The sequence below is a fragment of the Peromyscus maniculatus genome, chromosome 12 (assembly GCF_049852395.1).
Source record: "Peromyscus maniculatus bairdii isolate BWxNUB_F1_BW_parent chromosome 12, HU_Pman_BW_mat_3.1, whole genome shotgun sequence".
NCBI lineage: Eukaryota > Metazoa > Chordata > Mammalia > Rodentia > Cricetidae > Peromyscus > Peromyscus maniculatus.
The window spans coordinates 17951183-17974043 of NC_134863.1; the positions used below are offsets into that span (position 1 = coordinate 17951183).

The 22861-nt window shown below is 42.9% G+C and overlaps 1 protein-coding gene across 5 annotated transcripts in view; it reads left to right on the top strand.

Moving 5' to 3' along the window:
• The first annotated feature begins 18074 nt into the window (after positions 1-18074).
• Il1rap (interleukin 1 receptor accessory protein) overlaps positions 18075-22861 on the top strand; it is a 142784-nt gene continuing 137997 nt past the window's right edge. For 2 of the 5 annotated variants that reach the window (XR_006062483.2, XR_013043699.1), the window contains exon 1: positions 18130-18324. The gene's annotated coding sequence lies outside the window, so the exon portion shown is untranslated. Of the gene's footprint in view, positions 18325-22861 lie in introns of all 5 variants that reach the window. The other 3 variants (XM_016003646.3, XM_006985090.4, XM_016003644.3) reach the window with 3 other exon arrangements.

Genomic DNA, 22861 nt, shown 5'->3' on the forward strand with positions numbered 1-22861 from the left:
GAAAAAGACAGCCTGTGATTTAATATTATCCAACACATAAAGGGCTTCAGAGGAGACAAGCTATTGGCTTCTCGTTTCAGCCGCGCTGCACTGATGAACCAAATCACAGAAACTCTGCTCTCATCACAGAGCTGCTGTCAATGATCCTGGGAACGATGCTGGCAGTTTCCCTTCCAAGATGCCAAGTTCATTTAATGAGTTTCCAGACAAGACAATTTCACCTATACATTTTACACACGGAGGCTCTTCCCCAACCAGCTCTGAGTTGGGGGGGAGGGTCTTCAATAGTAAACACCTGCAAAGGTGCTGATTTATTAATAGAAACGGAATAGGAAAGGCTTTGGTGGAATAGGCCATGGGAATGAATGATGACGCCAGCAATTTTAATACAGTTGCCTTTTTGTGTCTTTCTCTGGGGGAAGTCAACTTGTTTAATTAAATCTCAATGCAATACCTGGTAGAGGTTCGGAGCTGAACAGGCTGAAGTCTGGTGATGGACAGATACTGGGTAACTCTGTATGTCATAGCTATAAACAAGCAGTGAAGCCAGGACCAGCAGGCTGTGTGAGCCTTTGTGACAGATGCACAAAGTGGCCTGGTAAAGAGCCTGGTACAGGCTCGCTGGCACCAGCTCCACTGCTGGCTTTCCCCTGTGTCCTTCTCTGAGAGAAAGTCACATCACTCACCAGGAGCATCATCACCTCATAGTGAGAGTAGTAACTCCCCCCACAGAGCTGTTTTACACCATTGTTCTGAGGACATGGTTCACTTTGTAAGTCACACTGACGTGCAGGAACGTCAGAGATTATAATTATTACAGTTCCAGGGAGAGGCCTCTCTATCCTAAATATTTAGGTAGAAACTGGCTTTCTAGCCTCTCTGCTATCTCAGTGTTTGCACAATAAATCAAGGAAGCATTTTAAGGTCATACATTTCCCTCTGCAACGCTGATCAATTGAAATGTGTTTATTGAGTGCCTCTGCTGATCAATGCATATTTTGTCAACAACCTATCACAAGTAAATAACTGTGTGAAAATTGTAGAGAATAAAATTACTATCATCAATGACTCATTTAAGCTCCTGTGGTTCTTCAGCGGGGAAGGACCAGTATAGTCACAGATTTGTGTTCTCTGGAGGGCAGGGCAGAGAGTTCCATCTTCTGTCCACATTGAAGGTATCAGACATGACGGCAGACGCTTTAACTGTATTGTCCCAAGCATCCTCACAGTAACTGGCTTTCAGAGTAGAAGTATTTTAACCCCTGTGTGTCATCCATAAACACGGGGCTTCAAGAAGTCAGAGGAAATTATTTCAGAACTCATCATCAGGGCTGAGGGGATGGCCCAGTCAGGAAAGTGCTCATAAACATGCAAGCGCAAGGGCCCAGGCTCAAATCACTAGAACATTTGTTAAAACATAGCCAGACATGATGGATACCTAAGGCTCAGTGGTCAGCCAGCCTAGCTTAATTGGTAGATTTTTAGACCAGTCAGAGCCCTTGTCTCAAAAACAAAAATAAAAGGCAAACAAACAACCTTAGGTTGCATGGCACCCGGGGATCAACACTGCAGGTTTCCCTCTGGCTCTTACATGCATAACACTTCCGCATACATGTACACACACACACACACACACACACACAAGCCAGAACATCAGAGCATGTACAAATGTTAAGCAGGGCTACTATGGTACACCTGGGGTAATTGGGTCTTTTCCTTCTTCCTGTGGCTCAGGTTCTCTACAAACTTGCATCTTTGAGAAACTTTCAATTCTATTTCTTTCATTCTCATTCTCTTTATTGAATCCTATGACTCACACCAGAACGCTTCATTAAAACAATGTCAAAGATAGCTGTCTCCTATGGTTTCATGGATTGTATTTTCATGTGAAGATACCTAGGCACCGTTGATCATCATGAAATGATGCAGTTGAGCGTCCTTACTTCGTTTGTACAGGTAGAAAATTGAGGCACATTAAATGTTCTCAGAAACATTGAATACCTTTGTTGCCATTCAATTTAAAGATATTAACATTACTTAGAAAATACAATAAGTGTCCCCTTACTGAATAAATGAAGTTACAATCAATACTGATATCTTTTGAAGATTGCTTATGAAGACTATATACTGCATATTTTAATGTGCTTTACAAAATTGAAAATAAGTTCCAGTAGAAAAAATTTTTAACAGCCCATAAAGAACATACTCATGGGGGGGAGGGGAAATTGCTCACTGTACACCTAAAGGGAAAAAATCCTGTTTGGTAAGACGTTAATAATGGTATTAAAATGAGTCACAAATTAGAAGTGGTAAAAAAGTGAAATAAATTACACTCACACCTTTGTACTCTTAGGCTTTTCTGAAGCTGGTGGCTAAATTTTTCGCGTCTACTCTGCTTCTGTCTTTACACTAAGCTAAACACTAGGTTTGACTTTTCTTTTAAAACATACAACAAATTGTTTACTTGCTCATTTTTTCTCTTGGAAGGAAGAATATTTTCAGCCCTTTCCCATAAGAGAACTGCTACTGAAGGCATGTTTGGGAGAAGCGGTGACAAGTTTATTTGCTTTATAGCAAACTGTATTGCAGAATGGCATAAATAAAACACTACGGAGTTTGCATGCAGCCATACATTTTCATATATCATCACTTCTTTTCATCTTAGTAATTGGCTGCATGGCTATACACTTGAGGATTTTGAATAGTGTATTTTAAATTTTAAATATAGGAGTCATTATAGTGTGTATAATTTCTAATGGCTGAACAACACTGTCACACAACGTTCCCAAGTGACTGAGCTGGCCAGCAGTATAGCTCAGAGCTACAACACATCCCCAGAGTGTGTGTGTGAGGACCCTGCTGGATCCCCAGCTCATCACACACACACACACACACACACACACACACACTCACACACATAATTTTAAAGATTTCTAACAGAATCATATTGCCATTTTAAAAACACGTAGTAAAATACACATTCCAGAAAACTGACTCTCTTAGACATTTTAAAAGCTGTAGCTTCACCATCTGATCCAACACCTGTTCTCTGTCTTTCTTTCCTTCCCTTTTCCCTCTTCTCTTTCTTTTCACAACAGTCACTCGAGTGGATCGGATTGATTTTACCCTCGTGGTTTTAATTTGCATTTCTCCAGTGACTCATATAGTGAATATCTTCTATATTTATTGGACATGGACATTTTTTTTTTACCAGTGGATCTCTATTTGAGTCTTTTACTTATTATTTAATCGGGTTATTTGTATTTCTGTCGAGTTGTGGGAGTTATTTATAATTAGCACTGAGTTGACATTGTTTTTTTGTTTTGTTTCACTTTCTTATAATATGAACTTTTCCTTAGATACATTTTTTTTCAGAATCGAATTTTATTTTTGTCATATTGCACTTTTCAAAAATCATATATTAACTTTAACATTGTGAATGTGAAACAGTTACCTGTGGAGCAGTTACCTCCAAATTTTACTGGTAATATTAGTTTCAAGTTTTTTTTTCAATAACATGTGAGAAAATATTCTTGGTTGCCTGCATTTATCCTTTCTTGTTTTTTTTTTTTTTAAAGCAAAGACCACATCAACTTGGGTTGCTCTACTGTTCCATGTTTGCTCAGAGCTGGATTATGTATTTGCCTCTTAAACTATTGGGATTTGGATGTTTGTCCAATCACTTTTCCAACAGCCTGTAGTATTGTATTTATGCATCTGTCAAATTTGAATTATATTTTAATTTTTGACTTTGAAAACTATATAACTATGCAATTGTTAATTCTTCCCAAGTTTTGAGGCATGGTACTGGGTTGTCCTTGTATTTTCTATTATTCCTTTTTAGAACAAGGTCATCCTGTATAGATTTTACTCAAGGTTCCTCACATGACATGCTGGAGCTACAGAATTTACACAATCTGCTGCTCTTGTGAGTGGTCACCAAAGTGTCAGCCCATGCTATTAAGTGGCCAACTGAACATATTGATGGCGGGAAATGCATCTTTTGGAAACATAACACCAATAAATAAATTGGCCTTCATGAACAGTGAAAGGATCCTGGGGTCAGCATCAGCAATCAAAGCCATATTGGAAGCACTATGACCAAGAAATAAAAGAAAGGGTTCTGGTTGCGGGTGGGGTATGTGTGGGGGAAGGAGGTTAAAAATGCTACCCTGTTCCATGAATTTTACAGGAATAATAAAATTAAGGTCTCTGACCACAGAGGTCTTTACAAGGACCAGGATGAGAGGGGATATTAAATCTTAAGACCTTGGCCAAATTCCAAAGTGGGTAATTGCATTTGGCCAATTTTAAATCCCCTCTGCAATTCCTAATGCAGTCCTCACAGGGTTCCTGGTGCCGGCTTGCTGCATGCTGCTGCTCCGTATTGGGAAGTCACCACTGAGCTCTGCCCTGGAGAAGACTTGATGGCACTGGAGAAAATTTATTGTAAAAGTCACCCCTGTCTTTAACTTCTGAAGAATCCCTATAACTTAGGCTGTTATAGAAAAGTCTGGAAATCATTAAGCGTGTTGTGTTTGGCTTAGGTATTCTTTTATGACTACATTGGCTGTAGTTGAGGCATTGAAAGGATCTTTTAGTTTTCAGATAGACTGAGTTTTAGTGTGTGTCATCTAACACCTGTGTGTGTGTGTGTGTGTGTGTGTGTGTGTGTGTGTCTGTGTCTGTGTCTGTGTCTGTGTGTGTGTGTGTGGTACATGCACACCAGTGCATGAGTATGCAGGTGTACATGTCTTCCTCTGTCACTCTCTCTTACTGCCATGTCTAACTGAACCAGAAGCCCAAGGCTCGTGCTAGGCCAACTGACCAGCGGGCTGTATCCATCTACCAGTGTTGGGGCCACAGGCATGAGTCACCCTCAGCTTTTTATGTGGCTGGTGGGTATTAAAACTCAAGTCCTCTGCTTTCAGAGCAAGCGCTCTCACACAGTGAGCCATCTCCCGAGCCCCTGAGCCCTCCAGTTCTTACTATCTATGTGACCTGATCAGTTCCCTTTACTCATCTGCTTCTGGGGACTCCCACTAGTTTCTGGAGCAAGGCCCTTAAACAGAGAGGAGGAGGCTCCCCAGCTTCTCCTGTCAGCACCTACTCCTTGGGATAGAGATTTGGTCAAGAGAAGATGTCATCTGCTCTTTCTCCTTTGACTAAGCCTACACCACTTGCCATGTCCTTGCCCTTTCTACTGTCAATGTGTCCCCAACTTTCCTTTCTTCTTAAACAATCCCGTCTGTCTCAGTGCCCAACTGCAACATCATGGCATAACATGGTCTTTGATTGCTTACCTGGAAGTCACATTATAGTCCAGCCTAGAATGTTAGCGTGTCTATCAGCCATACGTAGTTTTCATACTAGAAATTTCCCTTTTTAAGTTATTTCACATTTCCTGTTGAGTACAGTGAAGAATTTTATGCTTCATAACTGTTTGTTTTTGTTTCCATATAACAACCTGTTTAAACATCAAAGCAAATCTTAAAAAAAGAGAACATTAAAATTTATTTCAGTTTAATAAACACACACACACACAAACAAAAACAAAAACCAAGTAAGTCTCTTGTTTTTCCTTCCTGTGGACTTTAGGTGCTATTCAATAACTACAACATGTACAAAGTTTATCAAATGTACTTAGAATTTAGTTACCTCCCGTGATACAAATTGTGGGGTTATTTCTTGATGTGTATGTGGTCAACATCTATTTTTTAAGTAATTATTTTTAAATTTTTACTAATTTATTCATGTAGTATCAGAGTAACTGAGGAATGAACAAGGCTAGTCATTCTCTATATAAAATTTTGTTATTACATGTTATTCTTGTCACCCAGGACCCATAACTTATGTGATGGCCTTGGGGATTGACAGCTCTAATTTTTATTACTATTATTACTTAATTTTTAAATTTTTTGATCCTCCTGTGCCAGCCTCACTAGCATCAGAATTACAGGCTAGCGCCACTCTGCTTAGCTTTGTGCATCTCTAATTACTAAGAATAAAACAAACTCTACCAAAGCAATAGACTAAAATAAAATTTTAACATTTTATTTTAAATAGCCTCTCAAATCACTTATGATGACACATATTATAATATTATGTTAATATTAGTGGTTGACTACTCCAGGGCAATAATGAGAGTTCCTGATTCGCTCCAGGTGGTCACCCAGATACACCCAAAGAGGGGAGGATTCTCTCAAGAAGAGACAAGAATGAGCAGGTAGCTGTAGTCAGGACCTGTGCACCATGCTCCCCTCTACTCTCAGAAACACCTCCCCTCCTCAACTTTTCTGGGGCTCTGTGTATACAGAAGTTACCAACTTAACATCTACAGGTTACAATTCTAAAGACACAACCAAACAGTGTGCTAATTCTAGGTCACTGTGAAAATTGCGTGTGAAAGTCAGTGCTGGTTTCTCTTTTTGCTGTTGGGCATTCAGAGGCAGTTAGAATTTCCTCACACCCTGTCAGCGGCAGGTATGTCTCTAGTGCTGGTACTTAATGAAGGCAACTTCTCACCTGAGGGAGTACACATGTTCCCCAAAGGGGAGGCATCATTCACCAATTAGCTCATTTTCCATGCAAGTTATGACTCAGTGACTCATGAATTGCCAGGAATAGCATGTTCATAATAAAAACTGTAAGGAGAAACATTTTGTGCCACCAGGAATGAAAGTATTATCATGCCAGGTAAAATTACATACCATATCATACATTGTATTGACATGAAAATTTGACTCATTTATATGATGGTCTCTTTGACATGGATTCTCTTTACATGGTTGTGTTTACTAAGGCTTATCACTATGTCTTTATTTTGTTGTCTTTGTTTGGTACTTTAAAATGTTTATTTAAAGCAATGAAAATTAATAGTACAGCATTGCTTTAGCTTGCCAATTTGAACAAAGCAGAGGAGAAAATAATGGTAAGTTCTTGAGTTAGATTTTTAGAACTGTCTCAGCTCTGTGATATTGTGCCGCATGCATTACCTCTCTAGGCCTCATAATTTTTACCTATAAAACTGAAAAAAAAAATACTCACATCTTAAACGTGAACCCACAACACTTAAGGACCACCTATTTCTCAGCAGGCAGAGTAATCATTCATTTTTTTCCCTTCAAACCTTTCTTCATGTCACGCAAACGTTTGGCACACAAAGTCAAGCAAGCACACTTCTTGCTGTTACAGTAACGACATGATGTTTTGCCTTTTCTCACAAAGTTCAATCAACCACAGTTGCCCAGCCCTTTCTCCTACAACCTCCCACATGTTTTTCAGCTAATGTCAAAAGATTGACCCTGATTAATCCTTCCCATCTCCCACGGATATCGGCAACCAGCTTCCTCAGGGCTTACCTGGAGTACCCTACTACCCTTCTGACATTTCAGGCTGTTGCATATCCTGTATTTACATAGCAAACAGTTATTGGGTGGACTAACCCTCTTTGCTTCTTCTCTCCATTATACCACAGTCTTTTTCTACACCCCCCCACTCGCTTTTGAGATGTGTCTTGTTAAATAGCCAAGGCTGGCCAAACTCACTTAACACAGGCCAGCTCTGAACTTGCAATCCTCCTGCCTCAGCCTCCCAAAGGTTGAGATTACATTAATGCTGTCATACCTATCCACATCCCGGTAAACATAATCCCACCTCTCTGTCCAATCCTATCTAGTTATATCTGTTTTTTTTTTTTCTTGATATTTTCTGAACAGGGACCATTTTCCTTCCCCAGCATTCCAAGTATACCAAGGACACTTGCATGAGCTTTCTCTTGCACATTAGTGTGGTGTGAAAGGAGTGTGACTTTCGTATCTATTAGATTGGATTTTACCGTTGGTCTCAATGTTAACAAACTATGTGGCATTCTGTAATGCAACTTCTGTGACTCTATTTTCTCATCACTACATGAAGGAGAAATTACCCCTACCTTTTAACAGCATAAAGTGTAGAGGTTATGCTTTGTCCAGTGGCGTTTTTTTTCTTTTTTTGTCAGCTTGACACAGAGTTATCTGGAAAGAGGAACTTGGATGAACTTTGACTCCACCATATTGTCTGCAGGCAAGTCCGTAGTGCATTGCCTTGATTAACGATTCATGAAAATGGGCACAGCCCATAGGGGCTAGCAGTGATGTCACCTCTAGGCCAGTGGTCCTGAGTTGAATAAGAAAGCAAGATTCGAAAGCCATGGAGAGCCATCTGGTAAGCACGGCTTCTTCATTATTTCTGCCTCAAGGTTCCTGCTTTAAGTTCCTGCCCTGATTTTTCTCAGATGGAGTGTAATTGGAGAATAAAAAGCTCAAATAAACCCATTCCTCTCCAGTTTACTTTTGGTCACAGTGTTTTATCACAGCTGCAAAAAAAAAAAAAAAAAAAAAAAAAAGAAAAAAAAAGAAAAAAAAACACAAATAAGACAAGAATTGGTACCAGGTTCCTGGGATGTTGCTGTGATGGACCTGACTGTGTTGTTTTGAGGAAGGTTGTAGAAGGATTTTGCAAATTTGGGCTGGGAGAAGTCACTGTATGTACAGAACCTGAAAAACACGATTATGGAGAACAGTGCAAACGAGGGGGCCTGGTTTGTGAAATTTCAGAGAATCTGTGGTTCTTGTCACCTGGGGCTGAAGAATTCACTGTGAATAAGCAGAGAACAGAACCACTGAAGGGAGGCCTTTGCTTTATTGGGACATTCATGTCACCAAGGAATGCCACATACTCAATTCCAGCCACTCCATGAAGTGGAGAGAGAATATCACACTCTCGTTCTACAGTCTTAGGAGGCACTGTATCTTCTGGGCTTCTCTTTTGGCCTGTAATGAAGAAACATCTCTAGCCTATCTCAGCACTTCCCAGTCTCCTCTTGCACAAGTGTTTAACTAATGCTTGGACAAATGAATGATCAAAACAAGTCTCTCAATATTGATGTCAGAGAAAGAATTCTACAGGGAATTGCTGATTCCAATATGACTGTTTGGAAATCCTCTGCTGTAGATGAATAACATGAATGCTCTCTGCCAGAGGATCATTCAGTCTCTCTAATACACACAGGAAAACAATACAGCTTAATGGCACTGGCCTTTCATGTTGCTGAGAACAAGGACATATCAGCACTCTTACACAGCCACTGACTGTTTTTTTTATTTTTCACCAGATGGTGAGCAATTTAGATAGGGTCTGCCTAAGAGAATATGGTAATGGTTTCATGTATAGGATAACACTGGTGACAATATCTATGTGGCAAACCCAACTTTAATTGAGGCTAAATTTTGGAGATGGAAGCTGGTATATGTGTTAACTACTTACAAGGCTAAGCTAAAAGTATAATAGGGGAGTTTTCTTTCCTTGCATGCAAAGTCCTGGTCTTTAAATTTCCTGCTGTAGTGAAGTATCAACACTGCATAATAACCACCCTCCAAGACTTTATTAAAATCCTGACCTTTCTTCAACATTCCTGTTTGGGAGAAGAAAAAGCAAAGTGAGCAAATTAGGTCTTTCCTAACAGTAGCCTGAAGCTTCAGAGTACAGGCTCAATCCACTTAGGCTTTCCTGGAAAACCTTCCTCTAACTACCACTCAGTCACTGACAGGCAGGCCCCTGTAGCAGCACTGGAGGGCTGTCACTGGAAGACAAGGACTCAAGGAAGGAGAGACAAACACAGAAGAAGCAGGAACTCGAAGAATGCATTCTGCTACTTTTCTGGGAATGCTGTAGGACTTGATGACCTCGGAGGATTGTGGCCCCTCTGCATGTATTACTCCACCCATGCCTGCAGACACAGGTGGTACCAAACCTTGGCATAGCCTGTAATAGCCCAACAGTGGTCCTCTACTGATCCAGACCCCATTAAAAGTGCCTGTCCAAGAAATCGCTATGTTCCTGGGAGACTGACATATCTGTCTCCCTAGCTCATGATGATAGCTCTGAACGCCCTAAAGATACTTGCTAAAAAGAGCTGACCAGTGTATATGTGTGTGGGGCTGACCATTTGGGGCCAAATAACCTATCAGGCTCATCCCTGGAGAAGACTAATTCTCTCTCTCTCTCAGCAGCCATTAATTGCTTGCCTGTAGATTTTTAACTACAATGGGGCCTTGGGAAACTTCCCCATCCCCTTTGGTATGTCAACTGGTGTCGTCTTTGTGTATCAAATACTTTGGAAATTGTTTATTAAATCTGCTGCTGACACTTGTAAAAATTAATTTTTTACCTCTCAATATTATCTCAAGGTCTAGAGAAATTCCTCTTAGATGTAATCATCTGGAAAAGAGCCTTTCATTCTGTCTCTATGGGAGGGCAGAAATTGCTTCCCAATAATCATAGCCCACCTACTCATCTTACAGTGACCACCATGCTTCAGATTTTTAAACTACATTTATTTATTTGTCTGTTTGTTTATTTATTACTCATGTGTATATGTGAGTGCACATGCCATGGCCCGTGTGTGAAGGTTGCGGGACAACCTGTAGGAGACAATTGTGTTCTTCTACTTGCAGGTCCTGGGGATTGAACTCAGGCAATCAGGCTTGGCAGCAATTGCCTTTATCTGCTGATTCATCTCACCAGCCCCAAACACTGATGTCCTTTAATTGTTCACTTCTCTGTCTCTACCAAACTTCTGGCCTTCACTCTCCCTTTAAAATGTCCAGTTTAACCTCTGTACTGAAAGACCCCAACCCTTCAGGCTTACACCCCCAAGTCCCAGGAAATGAGAAACTAAAAAGAAAACTAGTTCCAAGGGCAACCTGACTCAGCCATTACTCAACCACCCCTGTAACAATGTAACAATGTAAAAAGATTTCTGTTAAGAGATGTGCTCAACTGTGACTGGGATAGTTGCAAGTGTTCCAGGAAGGACCACTGTGACCTTTGTGTAAACTCCACTCCCGCCCTAATACCCCCCTTGAAGTTTCAGGAAGAATGTACGTGGGGACGTGACTGTATCCACTCTGTGATCAGACCATGATCTTGTGAAACGAAATTGTATGGGAATTGCAATCTTGTGGCTTTTGTGAGTTTTTCCTTTAAAAGCACCCATGTGGCTACAGTAAGATGGACTCTTGCTCTCAGGACAAGAGTAGCCATCTGTACAGTTGCTTCAATAAAAGCCTCCTGCTGTTGCATCAGCTGGACTGGAGTCTGGGTTCTTGGGGCGCCCACTTGAGACCCTAGATTTTGGGGTCTAACAGTACATTGACCTCTGTACATAACAGAATAAAGCTTAGTTCTTCCTCCTCCAATGCTAACTGAATAAAACCTGTTTCCCTGCCTTAACTAATGTCCAGCAGAATTTATCTTTAACAGCCTCATGTTCTCCTGTTTGTGGGTTCCCAACCCATCCACTTGCACATGAAAGGAATTCCGGGTAAGATGCAGAAGTCCTTGTGCCCCTTTTCCAGGTCAGCGGCAAGGATCTGTGAAAATGGAGGGAAGAGGTTGAGCGCGTCTCTGGCTGAGCAGTATGGCAGCCACATTTCCTTTTCCAAACTACTTGAATTTTGACACTCATGTATCTGTGTTTGGACAAATGTACACATATCTCTGAAAAGACGGGGCTGAATTTACAGAAACCTCTACCTCAATCCGCTGTCAGTCAGTCTTCTAATTTCCCTACCCTTAGCTGATCAAAGCTTTAATCGGGAACACAAGCAACCAGCATTGTCTGACTTCATCCAGTTAGAACATGGGTGTGACAGAGGAGAGGGAGGAGAGGGCGGGACCTCAAGATACAACAGGCAGGAACACAACAAATATGGAAAGCAGCATACTTGCTGTTGGGGAATTTTATTTTAAGGTGTGTTACTTTCGTGTGTGTTGCATTTGTTTAACTCTGTGAAGCTGTGTTACTGTGCCTGTCTGAAAACAGATGGTGGTCTAATAAAGAGCTGAATGGCCAAGAGCAAGGTACGAGAAAGGATAGGTGGAGCCGACAGGCAGAGAGAATATATAAAAGGAGAAATCTGGGAAGGGAAAAAGAAAAAGATTGAGGAGCCAGAGAGGGAGAAGGACTCCCAGGGGCCAGCCACCCAGCTGCATAGCAAGCCACAGAATAAGAGTAAGATTTACAGAAGTAAGAGAATGGGAAAAGCCCAGAGGCGAAAGACAGAGGGGTTCATCTAAAGTTAAGGGAAATGGGCAATAAACTAAGCCAAGCTAAGGCCGGGCAATCATAATTAAGAATAAGCTTCTGCGTGTGATTTATTTGGGAACTGGGTGGCAGGCTCCCTAAAGGAAAAAAAAAACAAAAAACAAAAAACAAAAAAAAAAAAACAAAAAACAAAAAAAACACCACCAACCTGCCCTTTTTTATATTTGTCTATAGAGCCTCCTAAGCCCCCTGGCTAAGCTCTGCCTTTTACCTTCACAAGGAGCCACACAGTCACATGTCTACATACTATTCTTTCTTCACCTTGAACCCAGAACCCAGAACTGACAGTCGGGGTTTTACTTCTACTCTTCCCATATTTTAGCACCCCACCAGTGTAACACAGAGGACAAGAAACTTATCACATAATAAACCTGGATCTTAGTTTAACCATGGAAGTTCTAGACTGGAGCCAGCCAGATGGCTCAGTAAAGGCGCTTGTGCTGTATCATCCACCCCCGCCCCCCCCCCCACATACCTACACATAATGAAGAAATAAATAAGCAAATAAATACAATAAACTATTAGTAAAAAGAGGGAGTTTTGGATTGGGTTTATACTTCAACCTGTGCTTATTAAGTGAGTTTGTGGTGGTTGTTGTTTTTGCCTGTTTGCTAGGGAAGCATCATACTGCCCTCGTGGAGCTTTTCTTCTAGTTAGAAAGGCACTCAGTGCGTAGAGAGATTCTAATGCAGCTGAGATAGAGAATAAAGGCAGTCCATGTGAGTATAAGAAAAGGCTTCCCGGAAGTGCCAGCTGAGCAATGCAGGGAGATGTGAATGACAGGGATTCCATGAAGGAAAAGTGTGCCAAAAAGAGAAGGAACGAGAGCCTGAGATGGGGAGCATTCTAGTGTGCTTGAGTATGCACAGGGGACAAGCAGTGACAGGTTTAAGAAATTGCATGTCAGGTTAGAAAGGTCCCAGAAAGGACTATGGAGGTCAGCCCAATGTGATGACAAATCATGGAATATTTGAAAGCAGAAGATGACTGAGTTTTTTCATATTTTCCCCGTAGTACTGGAGATTGAACCAAGGGCCTCATTCATTCTGTGCAAATATTCTAACGTTTTTAGCTATGCCCCACACTCATACTATTTCTTTAAAAAACAATAACAAATATTTACAAAGCGTTTCTGATTGTCAATCTCAGTTCCAAGAGTTTCATTTGTATATGCTACTTAATTTTAAAACAGCATTATGGTAAACATGCTACCTTTCCCATTTTGCAGAGGATGAAACAAAGACGACGACGAAGGAGGAGGAGGAGGAGGAGGAGAAGGAGAAGGAGAAGGAGAAGGAGAAGGAGAAGGAGAAGGAGAAGGAGAAGGAGAAGGAGAAGGAGAAGGAGAAGGAGAAGGAGAAGGAGAAGGAGAAGGAGAAGGAGAAGGAGAAGGAGAAGGAGAAGGAGAAGGAGAAGGAGAAGGAGAAGGAGAAGGAGAAGGAGAAGGAGAAGGAGAAGGAGAAGGAGAAGGAGAAGAAGAAGAAGAAGAAGAAGAAGAAGAAGAAGCAACATGGTGATTTTATGTTCATGTGTTACAGGATTTGAATTCTGATTCATTCTGGCCTCAGAAACTCTGCCCTTAATGAGCTTCATTCTGAATATGTGAAGTTTGAGATGTACATGAAATATCAAGAATGGATATGAAGGAGGCAGAACAGTATGTTTAGTCTGTGGTTTGGGCTGCAGATTTAAATTTGCAGGTCATTATCATATAGATATTTTAGAAAGCTGTGTGTCTAGATAAGATGCCTTGAAGAGGGAATAAAATCATTCCATAGGCTGGGCTGGAGTGTTGCTGCTTTTAGAATGAGCGATCCGACAGGACTGTCCATAAAGTGCAGCAGACAGGACAGAAGAAAACTAAAGTCAAGCATGACTGAGGGTCAAGGATCAATGGGTCAGATTTGCCCAGTGCAGCTTAAATGGTCAAACAAGGTGAAGACTGAAGACTGATCATTCAAAATGGAGGTCATTAGAGACCCTGGCCATCCCATAGTAGTAACAGCACCCTAATTGATGAGGTTGAAAGCCTGAGGTCCCTTATAGCTTTGATAAGGTAATTAAAGATGCCTGAAGAGAGGAGGGTAGGGAGGAAGGAAGCAGTAGAAGACAGAAATGAGGTGACTGTCCCCAAATACCTCAGTCAGCTACAAGATATTTATTTTGTATCTTCTGCAATCTAGCTCTAATAGGCACTGAACAGCAATGATACTGAATTGTGGTGGTATTGTGTTCCCCAAAATATTGTGTACCTTAATAAACTTACCTGGGGTCAGAGAACAGACAAGCCACTAGTTAGTCAGTGATAGCACACGCCTTTAATCCTAGCATTCCAGAGATAGAAATCCCTCTGGATCTCTGTGAGTTCAAGGCCACATTGGAAATAGCCAAGCATGGTGACACACACCTTTAATCCCAGAAAGCCAGCCTTTAATCCCAGGGAGTGGTGGTAGAAAGTAGAAAGATATATAAGGCGTGAGGACCAGAAACTAGAGGATTTTTGGTTGGTTAAGATTTTGGCTGGTTAAACATTCAGGCTTTTGAGCAGTAATTCAGCTGAGACCCATTCCGGATGAGGACTCAGAGGCCTCCAGTCTGAGGAGACAAGACCAGCTGAGGATCCGGCGAGGTGAGATAGCTGTGGCTTGTTCTGTCTCTCTGATCTACCAGCATGGACCCCAATAACTCGCCTCGGGTTTGATTTTATTAATAAGTACTTTTAAGATCCTGCTACATTGAATCTTCATTCATTCATTCATTCATTCATTGCTAATGAACCAAATATTTAAAGGGGGAAACGATGACTATTTTATTTTGCTGTTGCTATGGTAAAATACCATGACAAGAGCAACTTAAGAGAGAAAGGGCTGATTTAGGTTGCAATCCCAAGTCACAGTCGATCATATTAGTGGAGTAAAGTGGCAGAAGTCTGAAAGAACTGCATTTAATCCACAGTCAAGAGCAGGTAGCATTTAATCCACATGCATGGCAAGGCTCGGCCAGCTCTCTCCTTTTCATGAGGTTCAGAGCTCAGTGAATGAAATCGTATTTCCCACAGTGAGGTGAATCTTCACACTTCAATTAACCCAATCAGTGGCATGCCCACAGGTCAACCAAATCTAGAATGATTCCTGGATTTTTCCTTAAGACTCATTTCCCAGGTGATTCTCCGTTATGTGGGATCAACAATCAGAACTAAGAATCACAATAATCACCCTCCTCCCCATAATCTACATAGCACTGTTTTCCATATTCTTTTTCATTGCTATCCATACATCTATTTAACTTTTGATTTATCCTGTTAAATTCCCAAGGCTTTTTGCCAATATATGTCCATTGTTGTTGGTTGTTTTTTCTACTCTTTGCTCTTTTACTCTTTTGGGGGGCCCATCACCCAGCTCCCAAATAAATCACACATGCAGGCTTATTCTTAATTATAAATGCTCAGCCTTAGCTTGGCTTATTGCTAGCCAGCTTTTCTTAACTTTTATTATCCTGTCTACCTTTTGCCTCTGAGCTTTTACCTTTCTCTTACTTCTATAAATCTTATTTCACTCTTACTCTGTGGCTGGCTATGTAGCTGGGTGGCTGGTCTCTGAGATCCTCCTCTCATTGTTCTCTTACTCTTTCTTCTTCCAGATTTCTCCTTCTATTTATACACTGCCCTCCAGCCCCGCCCATCTTTTCTCCTGCCTTGCTATTGGCCATTCAACTCTTTATTTGACCATCAGGTATTCTAGACAGGCAAAGTAATACAGAGTTAAACAAATGCAACATAAACAAAAGTAACACAATTTAAAACAATATTCTACAACAGTCTGATATAGCAATCATGATAAAATGCATTAGATGTATACATAACATTGGTTATAGTTTTATTTGTACTATTTATGTACATTGAAGTCATAATAATGTGACAGGTTTGTTGATATGCCTTCTATCTCTGTGAAGTTGTGTGCAGCTCTTTAATGTCCAGGATAATATCTGGGTCCATTGCAAATTGCTATAATCTGCCTTGATTTTAGGTAGCCCAAGACATTTTTGCCCAGGTGGGTGCTTAGGAAAGTCAATGCTGGCTGCCTGGGTCCTGATTTTGTACCTTAAACTTGTAGACTTGTAGCATTGAGCAAAATTTTTTCTTATCTTCTACACAGCACCCTATTTGTTGCTGTGAGGGTTAAGTAAATTAATACATCAGAAGCCATTATGATTGATTTATGCTTTATATTTTGTAGGTAGTCAATAAAATGGTTAATAAGTGTACCACACGAAAAAAGTTGGTGCCTGGAATACGTTTAATGAATAAGTCAAATTTTTGTTTATCATCAATAACTTTTACAATTTCCTCTTTGGATCAGTGACAATCTTGTGGGCATGTACTGTGTGTCAGAGAGCTAGGCATGAATAATAATGGAATGGGTACTTTTTTTGGAGGTCAAAATGTGACACGTGACCCTCTCTGTTACTTCTTTTGCGGAGTTACTACAGTTTGAATAAGAAATGTCCCTCACAGGTATGTCTGTTGAACAACTGGTCTGTTTTGGGAGATTCTGGAAACTTTAGGAGGTGAATTCTAGTGGAGGAGGTGCAGCACGGATGGGACAGTTCTATCTGGTCCCCTGCCTTCTTCCTTCCCAGGGCTTCCCATGGTCCAGAAAGCGAACAGCCAGCCTCTCTTCCTTATTCTTCCCATAGCGCAGCTCAGAGGCACTGTGGACTCCAATCTCGCAATCTGTGAGTCAAAGAACGTCTTTCCATCACTTCGGTTGTTCTCTCAGGTGTTTTGGTCACCACAGAGTAAAGATAACACAGGAGTGACGCCCTGACGCATCTGAGGTTTGAACAGCCAGCATGTTTGTTTTTAGTATATCTGGTATTTCCTGGCTTGCCTTTTGTTCCCAATCACCAGGGCCCCCTTTTTTTACACCCTTGTTCTCAGTGCTTAATTGCTTCGTCTGGGGACTCAGTTTCTTGAATAAACCATTTAATAAGACAGTTAAGTAGCTTGTGGGTGGAGCAGACTTAAAGGAGGTGGCAAGGGGCAAGGCCTGTGGGAAGAGACAAGTGTGTTTGGCAGACTGCCTTAGTTGGGGGGTACTCTGAAATGGGGACGGGGTTTGAAGGGCCTTGCTTTCGGGGAGGTTCTCGAACATGGAAATTGACTTAAGGAAGGCCATTCATTATAAAGCTCCTCGGATGCTTACATAACTGCAGTGTTGAGTGGAGATGGCAGCTGAAGCTTTTTTTAAGGGCCCGGAGATATGAGAATGAATGAATAGGAAATTGTTGTTTTCTGTAATCGATTATTTCACTGGCTCGCCCATGTATTTATTTATTTATTTTTTTGTCCAGCTTACTCGCCCTGAATGCCAGCTTTGTGCCTCTCATTGTGCTAGCCGCTGGTTACGAACAGTGGACGATACTGATTCAGGATGGGAGCTCTCTTTCCAGTGACTGCCACTTCTAGCAGAGCAAGAGAGAGAGAGAGCTCCTGACTGCGGACACCGCTCTGCTGCGTCTGGTCCCTGTTGCTCTAGGAGCTGGGCACATCGTGGGCTCTCCAGGGTGCAGCCTGAATCGAATCATGGCCATTAGTGTGTGACAGGTGAACACACAGAGCGAAGGATCCTTAGGGTAGTGTCGACCTGGGCTGCAGGACCGCGATCTTGCAGGAAGCACGCCCGTGCGCCTAAGGTGTGCAGGGGGCGCCGCACCTGCCCTGAGCGCCTGGCCGCGCGCCCGGCCGCCTGCAGGACTAGCCCATCCTCGCGTGCTCCGCCCCGGCACCGCTGGCCCACGCGGGGGCACCCAGCGCAGCCTGGCATCCGCCGGCGGGCGGGTCCCGTGCGGCTCCTCCTCGCAGCGGGCGGGACTGGCCCGTGTGCCGCCCCCACCCCACCCTTGGGAAGCCCAGATCGCGGGCGGAGCGCAAGCCAGAGCCACCGAGGCGGGTGGAGCCTGCGGCCGGATCCCGGGGCCAATCGCGCGGTGGCGGGGGAGGAGCCCCGGAGGGGGAAAAAGAAAGTGCGGCGGAAAGTAAGAGGCTAGTCGGGGAAGGCTGCCAGGATCTGGATCTCCTGGGCTCAGCTTGGACCAGAGCTCGGAAAGAGGCAGTGGCCGGCCACCCTGCACCCATCCCGTCGCTGTCGCGGAGCCCGCTCGGCTGGCCCAGGAAGGTGAGTCTCGCGTTGCAAGGGAGGGTTGGGTTGGAATGGCCAGCCGCAGTAACTCGGGGTAGTAGGATTCTTATAGATCAGCTCCTACAACCCTTCTGTTTTACAGACGGGAAAACAGACACAGGGCCAGACAGCGGCCACGCTAAACACGCGAACACTACTAGTTCGTGCGGCGGCCGTCGGGATTCGAACCCAGCAACCCAAAGCCCTGTCTTTGATTGGTAGGATTGAAGTATCGCAGTCGTGGGGCACCTGCCCGTAGCTGTGAGGGTTCTCAGCCCTTTTGAGGGCTCTGTGCCTAGTCTCCCTGTGCCTAGGGTTCTCTGGAGCGCGCTGTAAGCGTGAGGCGAGCAGGAGGCTGTGTCCCAGCACACCCACTCCATCACGTCGCTTGCAGCCCCAGCAGTGACAGCCTGGGGAGAGGCTGCCAGCAGCCTTGCTAGCTCCTTTCCTGACCTGCTTTTTTTCCCCCCTTCCTGAGCGAGGCTGGTCTCTACTAGGGCCCTGATGAGTTCGGGAGAGAGGTAAGAGACAGCCAGGTGCTGGTCAGGGCGCTCCCAGCCTTGGAGGCAGCAGGAATGGTTCTCCCTGGGGACACAGGACGCCTGTCCTTTAGGAACAGCTGACTTCACGGAAACCTGCAGCTCTAAGTCCTGGTTGGGAATAAGGAAGCCGAGTTAAGGAGAAAATTAAAACCATGAAAGCAAACTTCTGCTGCTTCCTTTAGGAGACAGTTCCCCCCCTGCCCTCCTTCAGCACACTGGTTGTGAAATTGTGAACCCGGGCGCCACAAGAAACATTAAGACGATTTGCAGTGCAGATTCCTGGTTGGCAATGGGCTGAAAATGTCTGTTTTTCTATTTGTGCCTGTGTTGGCTGTGTGAACTTGGGCGGTTTAGCCCATCCTTGTGATCCCATTTCAAGCGGCAAAAATGGACACTGGAGTACTCACTGTGATTCCCCGGGGTAGTTGGGAGGATGAAAGGGAACAGTTCAAGTGACATGTTCAGATTGGTGCCTAGCCTGGCAACTTTGGTAAATATTGCTGGACATAGAGGGTTCACTAGGTTTGAGAAATGTGATTTCCTACTTCTTTGGAGTGACCTTTTTAAAGCCTGGAAATAGAATGGTATTTTCCCCCTTTAGAATTTGAACATTTAAAAAAATTTTTTTTAGTTTGAATATTTAAAAAAAAATTTTTTGCATTTATGTATTTGTGTGTGTTCATTCGTTTGTGTGCATGCATGCATGCATAGGTGTGCACTTGTATGTGTGAGCATGCACCTGCGTGTATGCACATGTGTGGGAAGACCAGAGGACAGCTCTTAGGAATCTGATCTCTCTTTCCACCAGGTGGATGGAACTCTGGAGGTCATGTTTGGGGGCAGGTGACTTTACCTGCAGGGCCTGAACAGTTCTTTCCAGTGTTTTCTGAATCTTGTCTCCAGGTAGACTTGGTTGTAAAATTGGTGTTTGAGCAATGTGGATTTCCTCCTCGTTTTCAGGTCAAGCCTCCAGCCTATGAAATGCCTTGGTCAGAGGTATCCTAGGTTGGCAAAGAGGGTCTTATATTTCATAATGGATAAAAAAGACGAGCAGGAAGCTTGAAGTTGTAGCAATGTTATAGACGGGGCCGTGTCTTCTCTTCCCGTTCTTAGGTTCAGCTAACAACTTCATATTCTTGAGCTAACACCAGAAAGCAACAGAATTTTTGTATATTCTTCAATGGCACTGAAGCTCAGTCTCTTTGGGATAAGAATTTGCTTTATTTAAACACAAATACATACCTATGCTCACATTACCTGTCTTTTAAAATTAAGCAGCTTCCGTAGACACCCCTACACTCCTTGCATGACAATTGATTTTATTTTGACCCACACAATTATTTACTACCATCTACTGGCCATGCTGCAAGTCCCTGAAATGAGCGGTTGGCATTTATAAGGGGCTGTCTCCTTCACAGTCCACAGCATTTGCATGCAATATTGATGAACTCCAGGGAAGGGGCGGGATATGTCTTGAGAGAAGGGGAGTTTTTGGTGGTGGTACCTCCCACACCAGGCAATGCCACAGGACAGGGTCACATCTGTTTGTAGGCTGTCCCTTCTGCTTGCATTGTGATGACTTGGTCAGGATATGTCTAAATGTGTGCCTGAGAAACCAGGGACTCATGGGGGAAGGGGAACTGCTCACAATAAGGTTGAACAAGGGGATGGGAGAGACATTGAAAGCCAATTCCTTTGGCTCCAGGTTTTTGAAGAAAGCATATTTTTTATTTTTCCTGATATATCTTATATCTTATTACTCGCTGTTGTAAACACCAAACTGTGTGTGTGTGTGTGTGTGTGTGTGTGTGTGTAGGACTTTAAAATTTCCAAGTGTGTTCCACACTTATTATTTTCCTCGTTGCTTGGGATGACCCTTGGAGATGCTCATGGCCAGCATATTACTAGTGGGAGGGCCTATGGTGTGGTAAAAGCTACTTGATTTTGAATTCTGGATCTGATACATACATTGTTGATGGGTGCTACTGGGAAAATCATTTCAACTTTCAGAGCTTGTTTTATCCAGTTCTTAAATGACTTAAAAATGCTTATGCTATGGTTTCATGTGAAGATGAGGTTCAATGCTTCACATCAAGTGCACGCAGTAGAGAACTGTTCATTAAATGGAACCTTCTCTTAGCTTATCTCAATTCATTGGAAAGAAAATTAAAGCGAGACCTGCAGAAGTAAGAGGTTTCCAGGGATCACAGAGTTAGTGAATTTCTGCCCTAGGACTATAGTTCACACTCCGAGTTCTCCTTCAGTTTCCGTCGGGTTCTTTCCCATCACACCCTGCCACCTCTCGAGTAGAACTTGAACAATTTATTTTCATCCTAGATTGACCTTATTTGGCTGGTGATTTCAGGTCACCAAATGGTTATTTCTTTGCTAAGAGAACAATTCTTCACCGTGGCTCCGTAGAGTTTGTGGATTTGACTCCTTGTAGAGTTCCTGCTTGTGCTCTCGAAGGCAGCGTTCCATTCCCATGGATGTGAGGAGATGCACCTTCAGATCCTAGGAAGAAAGGGACTGTCAAGGCAGGGAGATTGGGATTGTGTTGGCCTTTGTCTTCCTATTCTGGATGGCTTCTTCCTCCTGCCTTTCTGTAATTGGTTGGTGGTTGATTTGATAATTAGGGACAAAATGCCACAAGTGGTCTAGCATTCTCCAGCTCTCTCACCGCTCTCGTAGACAGAGTGGGATAGAGAGAACGAGTAATGCTTCATCTTTATTGCCAACTTGACAGGAGGTAGAATCACTTAGATCTGTGAAACACCTCTCTCTCTCTCTCTCTCTCTCTCTCTCTCTCTCTCTCTCTCTCTCTCTCTCTCTCGTGTGTGTGTGTGTGTGTGTGTGTGTGTGTGTGTGTGTGTGTGTGTTTCAGAGGGAGGGCATTTCCAGAGAGGATTAATTGTGGATAAGGGATATTGACCCTGAATTTGGACAACATCCCATAGGATGGAGGCCAAGACAGAATACAAGAGTAAAGGAAGACATAAGCAGAACGGTGGCTTTTCCTTTGTGTGTGTGTCTCCTGGTTAGCCCTGATGAAAACAGCAATCCTTTAGCACCACCTCCCACCTCATCGATGTTTTGTAGTAGTACACAGGAACACATTCCCATGGTTGGACTGCATTTGTTCAACCAAAATAAGCCCATCCTCCATTGAGGAGTCTATATTAGGTATGTTGGTTGCAAGGAGAGAAAGCTAACTAATGAAGTATGTAAAAGCAGCATTGGGAGGGAACCAATGCTCAACGCTCGATAGTAACCACTAGCCATTGGTCTAGAGTTTCCGCCCTCCTTGTAGGAACTGATAGCCTCAGGTGTATAGAGAAGGATGGATGGAGTTACTGAGGCCATTTGTCCCTGGAGATTCTCCCTGAGTCAGGCTTCTCTCCTTTGTTGCTAACAGGCAGCCTTACTAATGCACTTCTAGAAGAACTGTTTTGCCATTTGGGAGCCTGTGTCTGCTCTTGCCCCATAGTAGACTCTTCACATTATCTTAGCTGGTAGAGTTAGGAAATGAGAGTGTGGCGGGAGGAAATCAGAGGAGGAGGCAGAGGGAGAAGCTAAAAGGTTATCTATCTTCAGCACACACAGGGCTTCCCTGGTTGCTCAACTTCATCAGGCCTTTGCAGGTGGCCCAGATGTAGGATCTAGTGAGTCATTGTTGCCGTGACTGTGAAATATTCAAGAGGGCCACCTATCGTGCTCTTTGCCCATTTTGGAAGTTGTTCTGTAGTAGGAACGAAAAAGAAAAACACCCAAGAACAAAAAGGTTGCACTACACTTGGAATTTCATACTTTGGAGCATATATTCAGGTTAGCTACTCACTTGCTCATTTGTTTTTAATGTAGAATATGTAATTTATTATGGTGAGCAGACTTTATCAACCATGAATTCTAGAGTCTGGAAGGTCCCCGAGGCAAGGGAGGGATGGTCCTCAAATTCTATAGCTACTTAGTAGCTACTTATAAATAGTACCTTA